The sequence below is a fragment of the Macaca mulatta genome, chromosome 6 (assembly GCF_049350105.2).
Source record: "Macaca mulatta isolate MMU2019108-1 chromosome 6, T2T-MMU8v2.0, whole genome shotgun sequence".
NCBI classification, from domain to species: Eukaryota; Metazoa; Chordata; class Mammalia; order Primates; family Cercopithecidae; genus Macaca; species Macaca mulatta.
The window spans coordinates 147,911,648-147,935,435 of NC_133411.1; the positions used below are offsets into that span (position 1 = coordinate 147,911,648).

At 41.0% G+C, this 23,788-nt stretch overlaps 1 protein-coding gene across 6 annotated transcripts in view; it reads right to left on the bottom strand.

The window, feature by feature from the left end:
* The window catches only part of SIL1 (SIL1 nucleotide exchange factor), a 241,414-nt gene that overhangs the window by 97,982 nt on the left and 119,644 nt on the right, over positions 1-23,788 (bottom strand). The window lies entirely within an intron of this gene.

The following is a 23,788-nucleotide window of genomic DNA, read 5'->3' on the forward strand; positions in this document are numbered from 1 at the left end:
GCAACTGTGCAGTAGCACATACTACAAATGGAATGCTACACCCATTCATTCATTCATGAAACTGCTGTAGGGATGGAGAATTTCCGGGAAAAGGCTTTTCAGGAGATGGAAGATTTGAAGCAAAGATGGTGCTTCTGACACCTGGACTTTGACTCTGCTTTCTCCTGCCAGAGGATAGCACTGCCTTGCTGGTGTTAAGTTTGATTTAAGAAACCAAATCAATGACTTTCAGAAAAAATTCCTCCCAAGGAAGCACACAGCACAAGTTCTCTCAAATAATCAGGTAAACTCAAGAATAGAAGGATAATGATATAGGCAAGTAGTCAACAGTTTTCTCAATTCTGGGAGGCCCAGAGAAAACTCTGAGTTCCACCAGTCACTCTATTCCCAATCAAGAAGACAGGGATATTGCACACCATGCTGTTTCTGCTCCTGCCACCCCACTTCAGTAGGGAGTTTCTGTATGTTTTACTTTAAAAAAATGGGAAACTACATACAGTATATAGAAGTATGTGCATAATGATTTCCCTCTAACCCCAACCATTATTTTCAAGGATAAAAAACATGTTCAGGCCAGGCATGGTGGCTCACACTTTGGGAGGCCAAAGCAGGTGGATCACCTGAGGTCAGGAGTTCAAGACCAGCCTTGGCAAATGGTGAAACCCCATCTCTACTAAAAATACAAAAATTAGCCAAATGTGGTGGCAGGAACCTGTAATCTTAGCTACTTGGGAGGCTGAGGCAGGAGAACTGCTTGAACCTGAATGGCGGAGGTTGCAATGAGCCAAGATCACGCCATTGCACTCCAGCCTGGGCAATAGTGTGAGACTCTGTCTCAAAAAAAAAAATGTTCAGAGTGCAGTGGAAAAATCCTTCTCTGGGGTGGCCCTCCTGATAAAGTTAGGAGTCAAATGAAGCAAAAAGTGAGTCCCAGACTAGGAATAAAGGGAATACCATAGCAAGGAAGCCCCATGCGCAAATGCACTGAGACAGAACCCAATAGGCCACAGAAGCTGAGGAGAGACTAGGCCACAGAACTAACTGGAAGGACTGTGGGGGTTGCTGGCTTGGTACCACCAGGAAGCCTGGGTTCATCTTCCTAGGATAGGAAAATATTCATCAAACAGCTGCAGAAGATGGTTCTGGGAGGAGATGAGGCTGAATACTGGCAAGAATAACAAAACTGGCAACTTCTATCCTATTCCTATGATCATAGGGCAAGAGGTAATTTCTTTAGTACTAATCCAATCTCTGAATGTTTGAAGGGGAGAAGCTGCCTCACCTGGAGAGATCCCAAACTGACAAGACAATAGTCCCTTCCTGGATGTATGCTAAACACATCATCCCTGCCATCCCCCTTTACTCTACCACATTGATACCCAATCTACCTCCCAAACTGGTTGATTTTTCCTGCTATGTGTGTCTTGAATGCATACTCTTCTTTCCATCTTCCCCCACTGCTTTTGTCTGAACCATCGCCATCTCTCATCTAGACCCTATCATAGCTTTCTAACTGGCCTCCCTGATTCACCTCCCAATCAAACTGTTCTTTACAGTGACTGATTTTTCTTTTCCAAAATACCAAACCTATGTCATTCTCCTGCTTCAAACCGTTTCATGGCCTCCTACTGTTCTGAAAATAAAGATGAAAATCCTCACCCTGGTCAATGAGGCCCTGCAGTATCTAGCCCTGGCCTGCCTCTCCAGCCTTGTCCACTCCTCATTCCTATGCTCTAGGCACTTTTTCCATCCTTCTGAAAGAACCATGCTACCTCCTACCAGGGGGCCATTCCATGTGCTGTTCCTTTTGCCCAGAATCCTCTTCCCACACTCAGCCTCCATCTCCTCATCCTTCCAATCCCAGCTAAAGTCACTTCTTCTGAAAGACATCCTCTATTTTCTCACACTAGATTTACCTGCCTCCAAAAGATTTCACAGCACCATGAATCTTTTTTTTTTTTTTTTTTTTTTTTGAGACGGAGTCTTGCTGTGTCGCCCAGGCTGGAGTGCAGTGGCCGGATCTCAGCTCACTGCAAGCTCCGCCTCCCGGGTTTTTACGCCATTCTCCTGCCTCAGCCTCCCGAGTAGCTGGGACTACAGGCGCCCACCACCTCGCCCGGCTAGTTTTTTGTATTTTTTAGTAGAGACGGGGTTTCACCGTGTTAGCCAGGATGGTCTCGAACTCCTGACGTCGTGATCCGCCCGTCTCGGCCTCCCAAAGTGCTGGGATTACAGGCTTGAGCCACCGCGCCCGGCCCATGAATCCTTTATAGCACTTATCACCATCAGTAATTACACATTAGTTTTTTTATTTATCTGGTGAATATAAGTGCTCACCATTTTATCCTCAGGTTCTATCACATGACCTAGCATATAATGAACTCTCAATAATCATTTGTTGGTCAGGTGAGGAGGCCCTTGCCTATAGTCCCAGCATTTTGGGAGGCTGAGGTGAGGGGATCACCTGAGCCCAGGAGTTAGAGACCAGCCTGGGCAACACAATGAGATCCCATCTCTAGAAAAAAATTTAAAATTAGCTGAGTATGGTGGCTCACACCTGTAATTCCAGCACTTTGGGAGACCAAGGCAGGTGGATCACTTGAGGCCAGGGGTTGGGCAACACAGTGAGACCCCATCTGTACAAAAAAAATAAAATAAAAAAATTAGCCAGGCACGATGGCATACTCCTATAGTCCTAGCCACTTGGAGTCTGAGGTGGGAAGATCACCTGAGCTCAGGAGTTCAAGGCAGCAATGGGCTATGATCACGCCACTGCACTCTAGCCTGGGCAACAGAATGAGAACTTGTCTCTAAATTAAAAAAATAATAATCATTTGTTGAGTGAAAATGTTTAAATGAAAGAGGGAATTCCTAGCTGACCTAGAGTTATATGGAAAGGCCAAGAAGGATTTTTACTAGGGCAGGTAGAGTTATAATAGTAATTAGTCATGTTAATAGTTATTTTTAGTAATAACGGTACTAATACTAGTAATATAATAAAAATCGTATTTTAAATTTTCAAACTTTTGATCAAAGGTAGAAGTGGAAAAGAAAAAAGCATGTGAGTTTATAAGCTTCAGACATAATAGGTTATAATGTGCTAAGCTCGCCGAAAAAGAGGCTAGGATCTTATGTGAATCAAGTTATTTTGAGGAAAATTCCAAAATTACTCCCTTCACATAAGCCACCACAGGGGGCAAGAGCAACCACAATAGCATTAACTCAAAATACAGGTTGTGCTCATTTATAATATACTAAACACGTCATGGCAGCAGCAGTGGCAAAAGCAACAGGAAATGCAGTATTTCAAATACTTCTCCACTGGGGAAATGTCCAAGTTAGAAAGATAGTATAATCTGACCTGCATCCTTCAAGAGCCTCTGCAACAGAAGAAAATGTACCAGAACACAAGGGAAGGGCAAATCAGAGCAAAAAGAAAACAAGATACATACAGGTAACGAGTTAGGGGGATGGAGAGCAAGGGGACAGGCAGAAAATAATGTCTGGATCCAGGAAGGCAAACAGGTCTGCAAAGCCTACAGTGTCTGTTTTCCCACCTCTGGCTCCTTCAGAGCTGATCCCAAGGCTCAGTATCCTAGCCTAGAAAACCCTGTCCGTATCAAGCAAAAAGCCCTGTCCATATTGAGTAAGGCCACCTCACGCTTGAATTTTGACTCCCACTGGGACTGTCACTGACTTCAGTCACAGGCCAGGACCCAGATAACAACTCTTGTTTTCTTGGTTGGGGGGTAATCTATGGTAGACTGTAACATTGTCACCTGTTTTCTTCCTCCCTGCTTGTCACACTCTCTGCCATGTGACCTTACAGTTCCTCCCATTGCAGAGTGTACCTTCCCACACCTTGACTTTGGATTTTGCTTATCATACGCGTTGGCCAGTGGGATGCTGACAAATGGGCCACAAACAGATGTGTGAAATGTGCTTGCATGGTTGTATTGTATTCCGCAATCATCATGAGAAGAACATCACTGCTAGCCTTCTGGTCTAAGAAGGATGAGACACCCATGGAGAAGAACCAAGTCAGGGCTTCATGTGCACATGGTTTATTAAAGGATGCTCTCCAGTTGACAGGAAATGAGGAGGCAGGGAGGACTTTGTACCCCCACCTACGCCCTCCTGGCAGTCAGAGGCCACAGCTACCAGAGCAGGTGGAGGCAGAAGCTCTGGGCAAAGAAGCTTTGACTCCTCAGAGGGTCCAGGAACAGGTGGCAAGAGGGAGTCTTGAACCCCCACAGTAGCTGGGGAAGAAACACTCCCTATGGGAAAAGGAGATCCCAGGGAGTCTGGGCAGGGAACCAAAAGCATCTGCTTTAATGGCTTTCTTAGAGTGTGTCCTAGTCCGTTAGGGATCCTATAACAAAGTAACTTAGACTGGGTAATTTATAAACAATACAAATTTATTGCTCACAGTTCTGGAGACTGGGAAGTCCAAGATCACACCAGCAGTTTCAGTGTCTGGTGAGAGCCTGTTCCTCATAGAAGGTGCCTTCTAAGTGTTTTCACATGGTAGAAGGGGCCAAGAGGCATCCTCAAGCCTCTTCACTAATCCTATTCATGGGGTGTGGAACTCTGATGACCTTATCACCTCCTTTTTTTAAGGCCCCACCTTCTAATACTATTATATTGGGTATCAGGGGACAACCCAAATGTCCATCATTTGATAAATGAATAAACAAAAGTAGTATATCCATATATTATTCACCATTAAAAGGAGCCATAAATACTGATACATCCTACAACATTGATGAACCTTGAAAATGTTGTGCTAAGTGAAAGCCAGAGACAAAAAAGCATGTATCATATGATTACTTTTACATGAAATGTGCAGAATAGACAAATTCATAGAAACAGTAGATCAATGGCTGTCAGGGGCTGCAGGAAGGAAGGAAGGAGGATTGACCACTGTTGGTCTGGAGTTAGACAGTGGCAGTAATTGCACAACACTGTGGATATACTACAAAAAAAAAAACATCAAATTACAAAAAAAAAAAAAAAAAAAATCATAGGGGAAATACTTTCAGATTATACAAATCCATCCCTTTACTCTGAAAACCATTGCATGCCATTAGGGGAATCCATCTGCAACAATTACCACTGTGGTAATCATCTAATGGCAATTTGCTACTTCCCTCCTTCTTTACACATTTATTAATTGGAATTTATTTCACTGCAAGAAAAAATTGTAATGCCTCTATTTATATTAGTATGAACTCATGGATATTTTATTCTATGGGTCCAACACTATTATTACTTATCTTGTTGCTCAAATTGTTTCAGCCTTAGCAATCAGAAGTGCCTTTAGATTGGCTCTTATATTCCTTTGAAAAATCCTTCCTCCCCACAATCATTTTCTTTTTAAAAGTATTTGCTTACTTTCTGATTCCATAATATGTTCCAGGTTCATCTTGTATTTCCCTTTCCCCAGTCCTGGAATCAGCCACTTCTCAAGAGCCCTGGTTTTTTGTTTTCTCTTTCTTTCTTTTTTTTTTTTTTTTAATTGGAGAACAGTGTTTAGAAGCCAAGATCTGGATGCTAGGTGTGTTCATTACTACTAGGGTGTTGGTATTTCTAAGCCCTCTCAGTAGGCGGAGCTAGAAATATGTGTGTGTGTGTAACAAAATACCTTAGACTGGGTAATTTATAAACAATACAAATTATATACACACACACATATACATACATACATTTGTGTATATATACGGCGATAAGGTTTGGCTGTGTCTCCACCCAAATCTCATCTTGAATTGTAGCTCCCCTAATTCCCACATGTTGTGGGAGCCACCTGGTAGGAGGTAATTAAATCATGGGGGTGGGTCTTTCCTGTGCTGTTCTTGTGATGGTGAATAAAGCCTCATGAGATCTGATGGTTTTATAAAGGGCAGTTCCCCTGCACACACTCTCTTGCCTGCTGCCATGTAAAGACATGACTTTGCTACTCATTCACCTTCCACCATGATTGTAAGGCCTCACTGGCCATGTGGAACTGTGAGTCCATTAAACCTCTTTCCTTTATAAATTACCCAGTCTCAGGTATGTCTTTATTAGCAGCATGGGAACTAATATATATAGTTTAGAATATTATATTACATATATTCTAACCACATATACAAATATGGTTCAGAATAACATTCAGGGCCTCCATGTAATCATCAGTCATTAATGTTTAAGGGACATTGAGTTCACTTTCTCTAATAATCTGTGCCAAAAGTAACAAAAGAGGACATTAACAGATGTACGCATATATATACATACAGACATCTATATACATGCACATACCTATATTTCTTGTGATGTTACTGTTGTGTGTATATCTCCACACATCTGTATTTCTATGTCTATTTATCTGTATTTTTTTTTTAAACTACAAGTTTATACTGATACTTCAGATTCCAATCTAATACATGGGCTCATTATTCTTCTCACTTTACTTATTTATAATTTCTTTAACACTGAGAAACCTGCTCTTATTATCTACAATATATTTTTGTTCTAGTATACAAATAAACTAGTTTCAAAACTGTTAACCCATATCCCTGTGAGAAATACATTTACCAAACTAGATTACAGCATGTACATACTGTTCTGATTTTAGCTTTACAGTACCTGGTCAAAATACTGCTTCACAAAGTCACTTGGGTTAGTTCTTCTCTGTCCACTTCATTAAGGTTATGTTATTAATTAGTAATGCTCAGTTCATTTGTTAGTATTTGTATTCCATTTTATGGCTCCTGCCCCTCCATATTCTGGTTGGCTTAACTATTTATTTGGTTAGCCTATGAAGAGTATGTGAACTATTACTGTGGTTCTAAGAGTCAGAGCTATACAAAAAGAACAGTGTTCTGTTCTCTTACATACTTTTTTTTTTTGGATAGTTACTGTTTTTTTAAGCCATCAGGCTTTGAGGTGTTTTGTTTATTGTGGCATTCATTCCAATGGTCCTGAAACAAGAAATTAAAAGTGCCCAATGTAAATAAGTTTTTTTCTGAAATTATATACTTTTTTGTGTTAAAATGTCCTTTTAAAAAAATGAGATAATGATGGTAGATAGTGTGTTGTTTCCATGTTAAGGCCCTTAACTCAGCAAAATAAAAAGTTGGCCTTAGTCCTCCAAAATTTTTTTTTAAGTTTTTCTGGTCCATAAAACACCACAGCCTAGAAACCACCTCTCCATTCTACCAATCTTCCCTAGGACATTTGAGAATTATTCCAATTGTACACTTTAAATAGGTGGATTGGATAGTACATAAATTATATCTCAACAAAGTGGTTGTAGAAATGTATTCCTCCACCACCTCTTTGTAAATCCTTGAACAGCAATTAGTCTAACAGACACAGTTCAATGTGACAGTAAATATTTCTAGGGGCCAGGAAAGAGAACTAAGGCTCAGGGCCTAGACACAGACCCAGGAGTGCAGTTCTCGGAATGTCAGGAAGAGGAAAATTAGCCTAGGAAGTCTAAGGCCATGAAGCACCAGGACAAGAGGAGCCCTGGCAGAAGGACAGGCAAGAAATAGTGACCAGGAGGTAGGAGCCATGTCAAATGCCCACAGGAGGTAGGAGGCAAGAGAGTGAGGAGGTTCATCTGTAAGAAAACAAGAATGGTGAGGGCTGTGAAAAATGCCCCTTCTAAAAGTATTCCAGTTTAAATACAGAAAAAGCAAACAAAACATATGGCCAGTTTATAACTGCTGAAATGACAGTTTTACCTATTAACAAATTATACCTGGCTCTGTCTTTGCTCCAACTCATCCCAGTGCCCAGTGCTTAGCAACTTGTCCCTCCCGGACTCCCAGTGACAGGGCCTCCTCAGGTGGTGCCCACAGTGAGGCTGCTGTGGAGCTTAGCTGCCCTGCTTCAACCAGGACAGGCCAACTGGAATGAATGCATGGTGCTCTTGGGGCTGCCTTGGCATTAAGAGCTTTGGTAGTTATGGGACTTCAGGAGGGGTGAAAAGGACGGGATGTCCTCCATAGGCTCCTGCCTAGAAACTCCCCGCTCCAGGGACTTCCAGTCATACGTGGACACAATGGCAGAAAGCCAGAGGCTGCCCCGGCTGGCCGTGCCACAAGGCCTGGGACTCTGCTCCTCACTTGGCTATCTTTGTTGGCTGGGTGAATCTAGCCAAATTCCTTTATCTTTCTGAATCTTCATGCCCTTATGTGTCAACTGTAAAGAATTTATCATGTCTGTTTTCCCTAATGTGCTGCACTGTTGTGAAGAACAAATGAAAAAAGAACTGTGTCAGTGCTCAGAAGAAATAAAAAGTACGCCAGAAAAAGCAGTCCCCAAAACAGCCCAAAAAGGTAAATGTCAACCCGGATGAAGCAAAGACAGCCTATTTGTCAAGTCCTATAGGTAGGTGTGAAGAGTAAAAACTCCCGGTTATGCTGAGTTTCTGAAGGGCAGGAATCAATTATTTGTGCCCACAGCTCAAGCTCAGCTCCAGGCACACAGTAGGCCTCCAGAAATGTCAGCTTGAATGCCAACTCCCTCTTCCCCAGACCAAAAGGAATACAAAAACACAGAACAGGAAGCAATGCCACTCACCTCACTGGGGCCTCCAAGCTCCTAACTAGGGCTGGTCAGAGCTGAGACTTTACAGGCCCAGTTGCCATGACTACCAAAACCCTCTCCTCCTGCTGCTTTATTCAAAACACCCAAACAAGTCCTGGCAAGATCCCTGCCTTATACAAATGAGCATCTATCCTGTCTCCAGGACTCGAACGGAACCAGTAACAAATAACATGCACAAACCTCTCTAGGGTGCTGATCCCTGAAACAACACTTAAAGTTACTGTGTTTTTAAGGGAACCAAAAATGGAGACCTTTTTTTTTTTAAATAGCAAAATACATAATGAGCCATTCTGGATCATAATTATATTTATGTATTTTTTAGAAGGACTAAACAAAGACAAACTGAGAAAAATAGGAATATTCTCCAAACCTATTTTTACTCTGAATCATAGAGAATCTAAAATCTGGGCCAGGCCTTAGAAGAGTTCTCCAGCATGGCTTCCAGGCAAGGGCAGAAATCCCCAAGCTGCATGAAAGCCGCTCAGAACAAAAGACTCCAGTTTCCCCCAGGGAAAAGCTACCCTGACAGCTCCCACCATACCCCTCTACCACTACCCCACTACCCTCCAAAGTCTCATCCACAGCACCCTAACCCACATCTCCTTTCCAGTCCTCAAGGAGGACAAACTACAGCCGGTCACCAACCATTCTACACAGAATACACAAGAGTAATGCTTTCCACAGATGAGGACTATCAATGCTACTTAGATTTCCAGTGAGAGAGGTACCTTGAACCATCATCGGGACAAGGCTCAAAGTAACCACATCTAGGACATGGTGAGCCTCTTTCCATAACTGGCTAGTCCACAAGCATCTCCTGAGGACTGGGCAAGAGTCTGCTCTTTTCCAGGCATTCCTTCTGCCACAGCTTACCGTGTGCCCACAAAGGGCCACTGCTGTGTTGGGCACTGGGAAGTATACTACCGTGAACAAGACCAATGCCTGCCATTGAGAAGTATGAAGTAAATGGGGAGAGAAGTAGCAGCACTTAGATTTCCAAGTCCAGAGAACAGCTTTCAAGCAAGCAATGAGGAACTCCATATGAAGCACCTGGAGCTCAGCATATAAAACAGGCAGACAAGAAGCAGGGAGGCCACCTGGCAGGCTGTTATAATTGTCCTAATCAGACATAATAAAGCCTGAACCAGAGGACTGGGTAGGAAATGAAGATTGAGACAGCAGTAAAGGATAGTATTTTCATCAGAAAAACTAGGCATCTTGTCATGGCCCTGCCAGCCCTCCTACTGAGAAAAGCATCAGACTTTTAAGCACGTGCAGTTACTCACTCCTTCCACCAGCCTCGGGAGCCTACCACAGCCCCCGAATTTAATACATCCAGGGATGGAATAAAGAAAACTAGGGGTGAAGGGGGCCACTTTCATGTGCAGACCCATCCTGGGTGTCTCACACCTGTTTCCTAGCCAGTTGATGCCTCCGCTCCCCTTTGATCTCCACCCTCAATGTGTCCCATGATCCTCTTGGACTTAGAGGAAGACCCAGTAAGTGAGACTAATAGGTATGGCCCAGTCCCTTAATCATAGTACCTGGGCTTTCACATCCACGTCGGGAATCTCATCTTCAATAACCCAGCTGACTGCTGTGGTCCACTAGCTCCTATCATTTCACTGTTTTTAAGACAAACTCCGCAAGTCCCACCTGCTTCCCTCACCCGTACAAAACCTTGGACACATTCAGACTTCATTCAGTTTTCAATTACATACACATGGAAGTATGTGTTGGGGGTGAGGAGATTGAGAAAGTACCTGAGAAAATTAGAAGAGAAAGGAAATCGCCAAGAAACCAAAGGTGAGGCAGGTGGGGGTACACCACAGCATGGCTATAGCTCTTTGGGCTCTCTAATCCCACTTAGAAATTACTGAGTCAAAAATACAGTTTTAAAAATTGTCACTATAATTGAAATTAACCCTGAGATACTGATAGTGAGCTTTACTTCATAATAACGAAAGAAACAAATTGGCAAATTGGAAGTGAAGGAGTTAAATGTGTCTGTTTCCCAGAGGCCTTAGTACCACTACTGCTCATTTTCTGGAGAAGACTCTTGAGGATTCCAGAGTGCCTGCATTTCCCACCCGGGCACAATTTCATTAGCAGCTCATTAGCAGGAGTGGTGCAACCATTTCTGACTCTTGTTTTTCATAATATTTATTGGTTAATTGACACTCTGAATACAGGTTGACTGAGACCCAAATGAAAGTGCTAAAACCCCTCATTAGTCAAATTTAAAACAGAGATTGTATTCTAAACATACCCTTTGTTCTCATTTATTTTCCTCAAACAGAAGTCATAATTTAATAAGAGGGTTAAAAAAGCAAAGTGCCAAGATACTGTGCTTCAATTTTTAATACTTTTTTTCTCCTACCCTATCAGTCCCCAGGAATCCTGACATCATAATTGGCTCTTATTTGTTCTTGTTTACAGCATCTGTTACCTCACAGACAAACATGGTTCTATGAATTATTTCAGACCAGTATCAGCTACTACTGACCTCTACAATTTCCCTAGTGGCCCTGCCACAAAAGCCCCTCAGTTTGGATACTCCCAGCAATGAAAAGGGAAAAAATCCACAGGGATGCCTGCAGCAAAATTCTTAGGGTAGAATTTCTCTCTAGACCAGCTCTAAAGGATGGGACTCCACATCTATTTCATTTATTGTTGGGGGGTGATGGGTGCAGGGATCAGGGAGGTGAAAAAGCCAATCAGAGTGGGAGAAGAGGCAGATGAAGCAACAGGTACAGTGTAGAGATGGCAGTCATAGAAACAACTGGTCTTAAGTCCTTGTCCATCTCCCATTGGGGGATCCCCGCCTCCTTAAATACAGGCAACTTTAACAAAACGAGGTTAGTCACCTGGGCCTCCTTTCACCTGTCAAAGTGTAAGATAATCCCAATTTTCTGCCTTTTAACTTAAAGTTTTGGATCACTGGTATCGAGAGACCTAGGAAGTAGTGTTGTGCTTTGCTTTCTTCACTTGTATTGTTGGTTTCACTGGAAGAAATTGCAGCCTTTAGCACTTGGATGACCTAGGCAATTGTTCAGCCTGGTGGTAGAGGGCAAAGACTCAGGAAGATCTGGTTCCAGGTCCAGTTCCACCACTTAATAACTCCGAGACCTTGAGCAAATAACACCTATGACTCATCTGCAGAATGGGCATCAGAGTATCCACTTCACAGGGCTCACAGGGTTCACTGTGAGGAATAAGAGATCATGCATAGGAGATGCTCAGGGCTGACACCAGAGAGTTCTCAATAATGTCCTCTGCCTGGCTCTTGCCTCTCTGTGACTTGTTCAGTTTTCCCAGCTATGAGAAAGAGACCAGGGCCATGCCATGACAGATGCTCAAACTGAGTGTTAATCGGCTCTCAATACATACTTGATTGAGGTCTGCAGAGGAAAGAAGAGTACATGATTTTTTAGAATATTCATGTCAGGCTGCCTCATTAAGGCTGCAAAAAATTCAATAACAATGAGGGCTGCGGGGCATCCAAAGTGAGAGGGCAGCAAATAAGCTGTTTAAACTTAGCCTGTACCACATTGAAAACACTCACTATAGCTTTCCGTGGCTCAGCCAAAACCTGCAGGCCACCAAACCCACTTAAGATGGGTCATTCTCTGTTCCACTCCCCAAGACATCAGAATAGAAATCAGAGAGGCCATATCCAGCAGCAAAACTGAAGCAAATGTGGGGAGGATTTAAATGAGCACAACTGCCAGCTAGCAACAAGATAGAAGGGCTTCAGGTTTCCTGATAAACTCAGCTCAGTCACAAACTTAAGCCAGTTTTGCAACAATGCACCAAAGAGCTTATAAAAGCAGCTAACCTTCTCTGGCTTTCTGCTCCTCAGAGGGCTGTGCTGACAGGTGCCCACCCAAGCATGGGCAAGGAGGCCTGGATGTTCTGGGCCAATGCACACAAGGTTGGTCCTCCAGCAAACCTGCGGCTGTGCACACTTCCAACAAGCAGCCTGCCTCACACCTCCACCCCACCCTCACAACAGCTGATGCTGCCCCCAGCTGCACCCTCATATGCCCAATCCAGGGCAACTAATGGGAACTCTGCGCTGTCACTTGATGAGAAACCCTCTACCCACTATCCACTCCCAAGTCCTCTCCAAGTACCAAGTATTGGAACCTCTGGCCTTGGTGCTCCCTCCTATTCACAGGCAGATTCAGGCCCTACTGACTACTTGTGGTCTGGATCCCTTTTGACAGAAGTCGTTTCCAACAAGTCATCTCTCTGATATCCTCTTTCAAACCTCCATTTTAGATTTTAAAAAGAGAAGGCAAATCCCTCATAACTTCAGGACCTCAGCATTCTGAGCTAGAAAGAACTTCAGGAGATCATGAGACCCAGCCCCCACTGAAAAGATAAATGTTCCCTCCTTGTACCACTGCAGTTAAGTAGAGCATCCCCCAGGACAGTCTTGTTGGCATTCTCCTTCTTACAAACCTTCAGTGGCTCCCTGCTGCCCTCCGAAGTACCAATAATACTACCTCATGGTGTTCAAGGCCTGCCTAACCTACTGAAATCCTTGCTGATATTCTCTGCCTTATCGCCCCTCGTCCACAGGTACCCCATGCTCTGGCTTAACACCCCCTACGCTTTTCTTAGTCCTTAATGCCACCTCCTTCCTTGCTTTTTCCCTGTCAAATTTCAATGCTTTTTTTTTTTTTTTTTTTTGAGATGGAGTCTCGCTCTGCCGCCCAGGCTAGAGTACAGTGGTGCAGTCACAGCTCGCTGCAGCCTTGACCTCCCAGGCTCAAGCGACAGTTCATTTTTAATAGGCTAGCTTGAGTAACAACTCCATACAGTTTTATACATTATCTTCCCATCCTTTCCATCTCTAGTGCCTTGCTTATTCTTCTCTAATGACACTTCCTCTATGCATTTTCTCTTAGTCATTTGGCTTCTTGTTAATCATTAAACAGACATTTACTGACCACCTACTATGTGCCAGGTTTTTGGAAAATTAAAAGTAAGACAAGGCCTCTCTACTATTTTTACTTTATTTTTATTTATTGTTTTTTTGAGACAGGGTCTCACTCTGTTGCCCAGGCTGGGGTACAGTGGAATGATCATGGTTCACTGCAGCCTTGACCTCCCAGGTCCGAGTGACCCTCCCACCTCGGCCTCTCTAGTACCTGGGACGACAGGCATGCACACCACACCCAGATAATTTTTGTATTTTTGTACAGACAGGGTTTCGCCATGTTGCCTCTCTGCTCTTGAAGAGATCACTGGCCTAGTGAGGGAAACAAATCCATAAAAATTATAATACTTGCCAAATTTTCCCCAATAGATTATATTATTCTTGAAGTCAGAACATCTTTATACTCCCTACGCTGGCTGAGCAGAGTGCTTGGAGCGAATGTCCATTGTGTATATGTTCTAAAACAAAGACGAGTGAGCATTATGGAAAGAAAAACAATTTCCTCTTTCTGAAATGTGGGGCAGAAGGATGCATTGTTGCAAAGATAGCCTTTAATTTGGGATCAGGGGAAAATAAACTTCTTATTTTTAAATGTATTTTAATTCCACAGTATCACTCCTCAACCCACAAGGAAAATTAGAGAAAGATACAAAGACTGAGAATTGCAAAGACAGAAACAAGCAAGCAAGGCTGGAGTACAGTGGTGCTGTATGGGAGAGAATGGGAGAGAAGTGTTGTTTAGTTCTTTACTACTAAACCACACGCATCAGACTTCATCATGGGCTTCAGAGTATTATCACCTTTGATAACAGGATTGATGAACTATTGGTCACAGCTCTACAACTGCTCTTTATCTGTAAACATTCAAGTATTTTGTAGTTCATCAAGCAGAAGGCGCTGGTGGTTAGGAAAGCAAGAATAAGAACAATATTACTGGAGACCAGCTGGTGAAGCCTCTGAGATTATATGTGAAAGTTTTAAGTATACAATTACATTTTTCTAAAAAGGTCCATAGGTCTCATTCGTTTCTTAGAGAAAACTGTAAATCACTCTCCAAACACATATACAAACACTCATACCTTGAAGAGCCTCTGGGCCAATAATGGCAAGGCCTTGCAGCAACTGGCATCCTAATAACTGTGGGTAAGGATAAATTAGTGCAATGCTTTTGGGCATCTGGCAACATCTATCAAAACTGTAACTGTTCATTCCATCTGACCCAGCAGATGCTGTGTCTAGGAATTTATCTAATAGAAATGTTCACAGAAGTGCACAATGATATATGGATAAAATGTTCACTATAGCACTCCAATAATTGTAAACAATGAGAAATAATACAAATGTCCATCAGTAGGGGATCTGTTACACAATACAGCATATCCCTTCAATGGAATATATTAGTCTTCAACAAAAAAGAAGGAGCTTTGTATTGACATAAACAAGATCACTAAACTAAGCAAAAATACGTTGCACATATATGATTTCATCTTTCTTTTTAAAGAACATATGTTAATGTGGCAAAAGCAACATCGTCTAATCTACCAAATCCTCACATTAAAAACAGACTCTGACTAGATAGCAAAACTAAACCCATGAGTAACATTTCTATCAAAACCAAGTGCAAAGGTATTGGGAAGCAACAAGTTGGCTGAGAGACCCAGGAACAAGAAAACACCTAAGTAGCTGATAGGCATTCACTAAAAATTATAATGGGCCAATGGATAACAGCAAGTGAACCCATGTCTAACAGTGGACAAGGACAAGAAGTCTGGGGTAGGACTTCAAGGGGCCACAGCTGTCTAGCCCCCTGAACTCTCAAAATTAACCAGTGCTCCCTACCAGGACAGGGCCCCACACTGAGAAAATACGGCTAGAAGTGAAATCAAAACTGAGTAGACTTGGACGACAGAAATAAAGGAAACAGAGTCCAGATAAAACTGGAGGAGGAAAACAGAGCCAGGAAACCTCATAAAGCAAGCTGCGATATTTTCGAACACTACCTGAAAACAAGAGAAGAAAAAACTTTCTCAAGCTTGACTCAGAATGAAAAGGAAAAAAAAAGAAGAGAAGAGAAAGCACTATGAATTTAGAAAAGGTAATTAAAGACATGCTTCTTTCTAAAAGTTCACAAAACCTACTTTCACATAAAAATGAGCAATAGAAAGTATTATGGTACAATCCTATACAATAAAATTATAATAAAAAGAAGAAGAAAGAAAAGAATAACATCCCTACATACAATGAAAGTAAGCCAGAAAGACATGGCCACAAACATATAAAGACTGTAATTTCCTATTTCAAAATGCACTAAAGACATTTTTTAAATGATAAAAGATACTCAATAACAAAAATCAGAAATGAGGTGCTAGAGGCTGTGTATGGTGGCTCACACCTGTAATCCCAGCACTTTGAGAAGCTGAGGCAGCAGGATCACTTAAGGTCAGGAATTTGAGACCAGCCTGGGCAACGAGGATTTCAGGATCAGCCCAGGTTAATATAGCAAGACCTCATCCTTACTAAAAATAAAAAAGTCAGTCAGGAATGGTGGTGCACACCTACAGTCCCAGCTACTCGGGAGGCTGAGGTGGTAGGATCACTTGAGCCCAGGAGCTCAAGACTGCAGTGAGCTATGATAGCACCACTGCACTCCAGCCTGGGTAATAGAGCAAGATTCTGCCTCTAAAAAAAAAAAATTAAATAAAAAGAAATGAGGTGCTAGAACTCAATGAAGAATCAGAAATAAAAGAACAAATAATCACAACAGAAAATGCCTATAAGATAAATAGAACATGAAAAGGAGGAAAATTGGAAAAACCAAACAGAAATGGAAAAAGTAAGATGTGCAACAAACTAATAAACAATGAAGAAAGACAAAGAAGACCTAACATAAATATATGAAACCCTAAACAAGCAAACAGAATACCAAAAGCCGTGTTTCTTTTTAAAAGCTCAAGAAATCTAATTTCACATAAAAATGAGCAACAAAAAAGTATTATAATTCAAGAAAGCTTTCCTGAAATAAAAAAAATACTTAAAACTATGTATTGAAATAATAAACTGTATACCTAAGAATATTTACCAGGAATGTCCAACAGTAAGGCATATTCTAGTAAAATAATTGTATTTTAAAGGCAAAGAAAAGATCACTTGGGCATATAAGCAAAAATCAGCAAGTAACTTATAAAGAAAATTAGATTGTCATCAGCGTTTTTAACAGCAAAGCCTACTGCCAGCAGAAGATGAAGTATTCAAAGAAAGAAAATGTGAGCCAAGGATTTTATATCCTACCAAAGTGCTTTGGTATGTAAAGAACACAAAGTTAACATACAAAAACACAGAGATTATTGTTTCAATGGGCTCTTCCTGAAGAATTTATTAGAAAATACATCCCAGACAACCAAAATAACTAAGACCGGTGGTAAACATTAAATATATAGTTATTTGTATAAATGACTTAAATAAGGGCTAAAAAGGAAGGAAGTATATAATGGCTATATACTCCGAGAATATACATACAACCCAGCTGCTTAAGAACAATGAGAGCACACACAAAAAAATGTTTTAAGCTATTTTCAGTCATCATATCAGGGATAGTATTACTGCCATTCTGAAACTGTTGCATGTATAAAATGAGGCAGATCAAATCAGTATAATTATTACATATTCTAATTGTATAATCCCCTGTGTCCAGAATCAGGACTCTTAGTGTGGGAAAAAAAGAGACAGATGTAATATCGAAGAGATTAAATAAAAACCCTTTCAGCCTGAATATGAATAGGAAGTATCCATTTGAATGTATGAGGAATATTATAACATACATTTCCTATCTCTTGTCAACAGAAAAGGCCTAGAAAAAATGACCAACACAGTAGTAATGAGTGACCTAATGGCCAGAATGTAGTCTTAAAACTTCTTAGAGAAACGGCTAATTCCAGTCCTGGGAAGGAAATGTACAAGACGAGCTTAGAATATCTTGTCAAACCAGATAGCAAGAAAACTATCAAAGACTATTAGAGTACCATGAAAATAACTCATTAGAAAACCTTCAACTGATCAAAAATCGAACAATTTCAACTTCAATAAAAGTAATAATTACAATGAATTAAAGCCCATAAAATATGCTTTGAATCTATGAGTTTGTAAAGGGAAAAGAATCATCTTCATTGATCATCTTCAGAGGATCAACTCATTATCTTGAAAACTGGTAAATACGGAAAAAAGAACCAAACATTGATCCTGTCTTTCCTGTATGAATTTTACCACTGAGTGACAAAATAATATATATGGGGAAATATCTCTTTATAAAAGTAATGCAGCTAAAAATAAAAAAGAAATGATAGATTTGAGTATCATCATCTTGCAATCCCACAAAAAGAGAATCAACCAGACATTAAGCACTTCCTAATGAAAGAGCACAAAACTGCCTATAGTTTTCCCAAAGGAATGGAACCTGTGTCCGATTGAGCCTCTGGATCCAGCTGACAATTTGCAAGAAACACAGAGGTTGGAGAAACATGCTGAAATGCATCATTAGTATGAAGTCAGCAAAATTTAGTCTGGGAAATGGCCTAAGCTCTTCAATAGACAATTTATAAGAAGGAAAAATAAAAAGCAGGGGGTGGGGTTGGGGAATAGATAGGTAACCTATAGATTCAAAGAGACTTAAAGGATATAACAACTTTTCTTAAATGGGCAACACTAAACTATAGTCTTGGGTGCAAAACTTAGTCATAAACTATTTTAAAACGTAAAGGAGCAATTATTATGAAAATCAGGAGAGTGGTTACATTTGGTAGGAGGGAAATATTATAGTTGGAAGGACCTGCTGAAATGCTCGGCAATGTTCTATTTCTTGACTTGGGTGTGACTTCACCTGGTAATAACTCATTAAGCTACACATTTTGCATAATTTTCTATATCTGTGTTTAATTTTACAATAAAAAGAATTTTAAAGGAGTAGTATATGTTATCTCTGGTGAAGAAACTGGACTTAGAAGGCCTTGTACTTCCTAAATTACACATTTCTATAATTAGAATTTTTGTATAGTGAGCATTCATATCTTTTTTTTTTTTTTTTTTTTTTTGAGACGGAGTCTCACGCTGTTGCCCAGGCTGGAGTGCAGTGGCGCGATCTCGGCTCACTGCAAGCTCCGCCTCCTGGGTTTTTACGCCATTCTCCTGCCTCAGCCTCCTGAGTAGCTGGGACTACAGGCGCCCGCCACCGCGCCCGGCTAATTTTTTGTATTTTTAGTAGAGACGGGGTTTCACTGTGGTCTCGATCTCCTGACCTTGTGATCCGCCCGCCTCGGCCTCCCAAAGTGCTGGGATTACAGGCTTGAGCCACCGCGCCCGGCCACATTCATATCTTTTATTATTAGCAATTTTTTTTGTATGTGTCGCCCAGGCTGGAGTGCAGTGGTGTGATCTCAGCTCACTGCAACCTCTGCCTCCCTGGTTCAAGCGATTCTCTGCCTCAGCCTTCCAAGTAGCTGGGATTATAGGCACCTACCATTACATCTGGTTAATTTTTGTATCTTTAGTAGAGACGGGGTTTCACCATCTTGGCCAGGCTGGTCTTGAACTCCTGACCTCATGATCCACCCACCTCAGCCTCCCAAAGTGCTGGGATTAGAGGCATGAGCCACCGCACCTGACCAGCAAATTTTTATTTATTTAATTTTTCTGGGATTACATGTTGCTAAAAACGACACATTTATGGAAAAAATACATAATTCATTTTCTAGACACAAAATAAATTACTTCAAAACTATTAAAAGTATAAAACTGTGGCATACATTTTAAAAAGAAAAAGGGGAGGTAGCTGCAAAAAACAAACCAATCATTTGGTATATTTTATTGTAGGAAGGGTCCATTTGGGCTTCTTTAAAATATGCTGTTATAATTGGGGTCTATTATAAATTATATACCTAAAACGTATTAATAAGTTCTAAAATGAAAAATAACTCAGAATACCAGTCATCAATAACATACACTATTCAAACACATACCAACACATCCTGCGAAATAGAGATGAATTCAACTAATCAATAGTATATTGTGAATATAAAACCAGAAATAAATCCATACATGCATTTACAGCCAACTGATTTTTGACAAAGGTGCCACAAACATAAAATGGGGAAAGGACAGTCTCTTCAATAAATGGTATTGGCAACATAGGATACCCACATGTAAAAGAATGAAATTAGACCCTTGGTATATTTTTGCATATACCATATGCAAAATCAAATCAAAATAGATTGAAGACTTATATGTAAGACCCCAAACCATGAAACTACTGGAAGAAAACACAGAAGGAAAGCTCCTTGACATTAGTCTGAGAATGACTTTTTAGAAATGACCCCCAAAAGCACAAGCATCAAAAGCAAAAATAGACAAATAGGATTACATCAAACTAAAAAGCTTCTGCACAGCAAATAAAACAATCAACAGAGTGAAGAGACAACCTACAGAATGGGAGAAAATATTTGCAAACTGTACATCTGATAGTGATAAATACCCAAAATAAATATGGAACTCAACAGCAAAAAAATAATAATTATTATTGTTTTTAAATAGGCAAAGGACCTAAATAGCCAATTTGCAAAAGAAGACATACAAATGGCCAACAAGTATACGTATAAAAAAGGATCAACATCACTAATCATCAGAGAAACACAAATTAAAATCGCAATGAGGTATCACCTCACACCTGTCAGAATGGCTACTACCAAAATGACAAAAGAAAAGTGCTGGCAAGGATGTACAGAAAAGAGAAGCTTTGTACACTGCTGATGGGAATGTGAATTAGAGTAGTCATTATGAAAAACAGTATGGAGGTTCCTTTAAAAATTAAAAATAAAACTACCATATGATCCAGCAATCCCACTACTGGGAAAATAACCACAGGAAATAAAATCAGTATGTCATAGAGATGTCTGCACTCCCATGTTTACTACAACATTATTCACAATAGCCAAGACATGGAATCATCCTCAATCTCCATCAATGCATGAACAGAATACACAAAATACAGAATACTATTTAACCATAAAAAATAAGGAAATCCTGTCATTTGCAATAATACGGGTGAGCCTAGAAGAATTATGTTAAGTGAAATAAGCCAGGCACAGAAAGACAAATACACATGATCTCCCTTACATGTGGAATCTAAAAAAGTTGATCTCATAGAAGCAGAGAGTAGAATCATAGTTAACCAGGGACTAGGGTGGTTGAGGAGGTGGGGTAGAGGCTGGGGAGATGCTGGTCAAAGGATACAAAGTTTCAGTTAGATAGGAGGAATAAATTCAAGAGCTCTATTGTATAACATGGTAACTATAGTTAATAATACATTGTGGCCGGGTGCAGTCGCTCATGCCTGTAATCCCAGCACTTTGGGAGACAGTAGCGGGTGTATCACCTGAGGTCAGGAGTTCCAGACCAGCCTGGCCAACATGGTAAAAATACAAAAAATTCGCCAGGCATGGTGGCGGGCACCCATAATCCCAGCTACCTGGGAGGCCGGGGCGGAGGTTGCAGTGAGCCAAGATCACATCATTGCACTCCAGCCTGGGCAACAACAGCGAAACTCCATCTCAAAAACAAAATACATAAATAATAATAATATATTGTATTCCTGAAAAATGCCAAGAGAAAGAATGTAAAGTGTTCTCACCAAAAAAAAAAAAAAAAATTATAACTAAGTAAGGTAATGCATATGTTAATTAGCTAGATTTAGTTATTCCGAAACATAGCTATACTTTAGTTTGTTTTGTTGTTTGAGACAATAACTCACTCTGTCACCCAGGCTGGAATGCAGTGGTGCGATCACAGCTCACTGCAACCTTGAACTCTTGGACTCAAGAGATCCTTGCACCTCAGCCTCCCGAGTAGCTGGGACTACAAGCATGCATCACCACACCCAGCTAATGTTTTAATTTTCTGTAGAGACAAGATCTTATTATGTTGCCCAGGCTGGTCTTGAACTCCTGGGTTCAAGCAATCCTCCTACCTCTGTCTCCCAAAGTGCTGGGATTATAGGCATGAGTCACCATGGCTGGCCTATTTATACTTTAAAACATCATGTTGTACATGGTAAATACATACAAATTTGCCTGTCAATTTTTAACAAATAATATAAATAAATAAAAATATAACCTATATATTCACAATGAAATACCTGACAAAAATTTTGCTAGGGTTAGGCTTTACAAGGAAATGGTCCAAAAGTCTGGGAACAGGGGCCTTGTGCAAATGCAAACCAGCAAACAAGATGCTGAGTTCAACCTCAATGCCTTTATTACCACATGACCTTGAACAGAGCCCTCACCTGACCAGCCAATCTGACCCTCAAGGATTGCACAGGGAAGCCAGAGTGAAAGAGGATGTGTACTTCAGGAGGATATGCTCCCACACTGGCAGTAGGTTGTGAGGTGGGAGTAGAAAGGATTAAAGAGTTTTTAAAAATAGGAATCATTTCCCTTCATCCCCTCTTGCCTTCAGAACTAAGCATCTCTCTCTCTCTCTCTCTTTTTTTTTTTTTTTTTTTTTGAGACGGATTCTTGCTCTGTCACCCAGGCTGGAGTGCAATGGTGTGATCTTGGCTCACTGCACCTCTACCTCCCGGATTCAAGCGATTCTCCTGCCACAACCTCCTGAGTAGCTGGGATTACAGGCACATGCCACCATGTCTAGCTGATTTTTGTATTTTTAGTAACGACAGGGTTTTACCATGTTTGCCAGGCTGGATCCTGACCTCATGATCCGCCCGCCTTGGCCTCCCAAAGTGCTGGGATTACAAGCATGAGCCACTGTGCCTGGCCAGCATCTCTTTTTATGAGGTTATGTTTCATCCTAAACACCCATTGTGACTGAAAAGCAGAAATTACTAACCAGAGTCTGTAAGCACTATCCACAGAAACCTCTGAAAGAAGAGTGTCCTAACCAATCTGGACAGGGTTCAGGGCAGTTCTGCCTGGAGGCAGATGGACAGAAGCATGACTTTTTAAAAACTCCCATCCCCTAGAACTTTATTTTCTCTCTGCAGCAGGAGATACCTCAAAACAAGGACATTAGTCCAAACTACTCTACAGATGAAAAGCAATAATCCAAGGACTTTTCTGAGTATGTGGCAGCCACTGAGATGCATGAAAATGATACGTATGCCTAGTTTTTACGTCGACTCCTACTAACTATGCAAAACTGAAACTAGTTCCTTAAAAACCAACTGCTCCTGGATGCTCTACACAGTCGCTGCCACCTCCCTGGCTCTGCAGACATCAATAACAGAGCATGTCATAGGGAATAAAACACGATCATAAGATAATGCTACATAAACGCCAATGTGTTTATGGGGAATAAATGTCAAGGTAAAGCAGGAATATTTATTTTCTATGTGGGAGATGGTGATTCTGTGTGTCAATGCCCCATTATATTGAATTGATTTTAGTTTTGCCAAATCACTAAAATATTTCACAGTCTCATTTTGGAGGCTGTGGCTGTCATGATGACAGAACCTGCGATAACCTTTCACAAGGTCTACTTTCCAGGCATCTGGACTTCACAATCTCCTCCATTCTAAGGTTCCATTTTCCCAGGAAAGAGGCACAGTAGGGCATGGAAAGCTGGCAGGTTGTGATTCATTCCCAATAGGATCTGCCAAGCAGGCCCATCCATGCTCTTGGCCTCTTGAAATTCCAGAGAAGCTAGACTTCAAGTCCTTCCCAAGACCCTAATGTCCTGTCATTTAGTCCCTTCTGAAAGTTGCTTAAAGTGACATAAGGGAAGCAGCTAATTTACAGTCCTATTCTTTTAATCTTGGTCAGCCAGATTTTCACACACATCAGTTTATTTCACTTTATAATATATTAGACAAAACAATAATACCGGAGTCAGGTCCAAGGCAGCAACTCACTCTCAGGGGTTCTGCTGACATTTATAAACTGATCCTATTTCTCTCTTGTGTTTTATGTTATCAGCTAAACCTGTCAACTTAAATTATTGCCTTGTAACAAAATAAGAGTTATCTATTACTCTGATACGTGTACATTTCTGAAGCTTTGTACCTATATCAAGTTTTGCAAGGGTAGAAAACAAGACCATAAATAAACAAATGGAAAACAGAATATGTTACCATTACTTTAGCAACAGAAGCTAAAAGTCAAATGCATTACATGGAAAGCCACTAAAACAGCGGAATATATAGACCTCGGGAACAGCAAAGCTGGTACTGATACAGTCATTTGC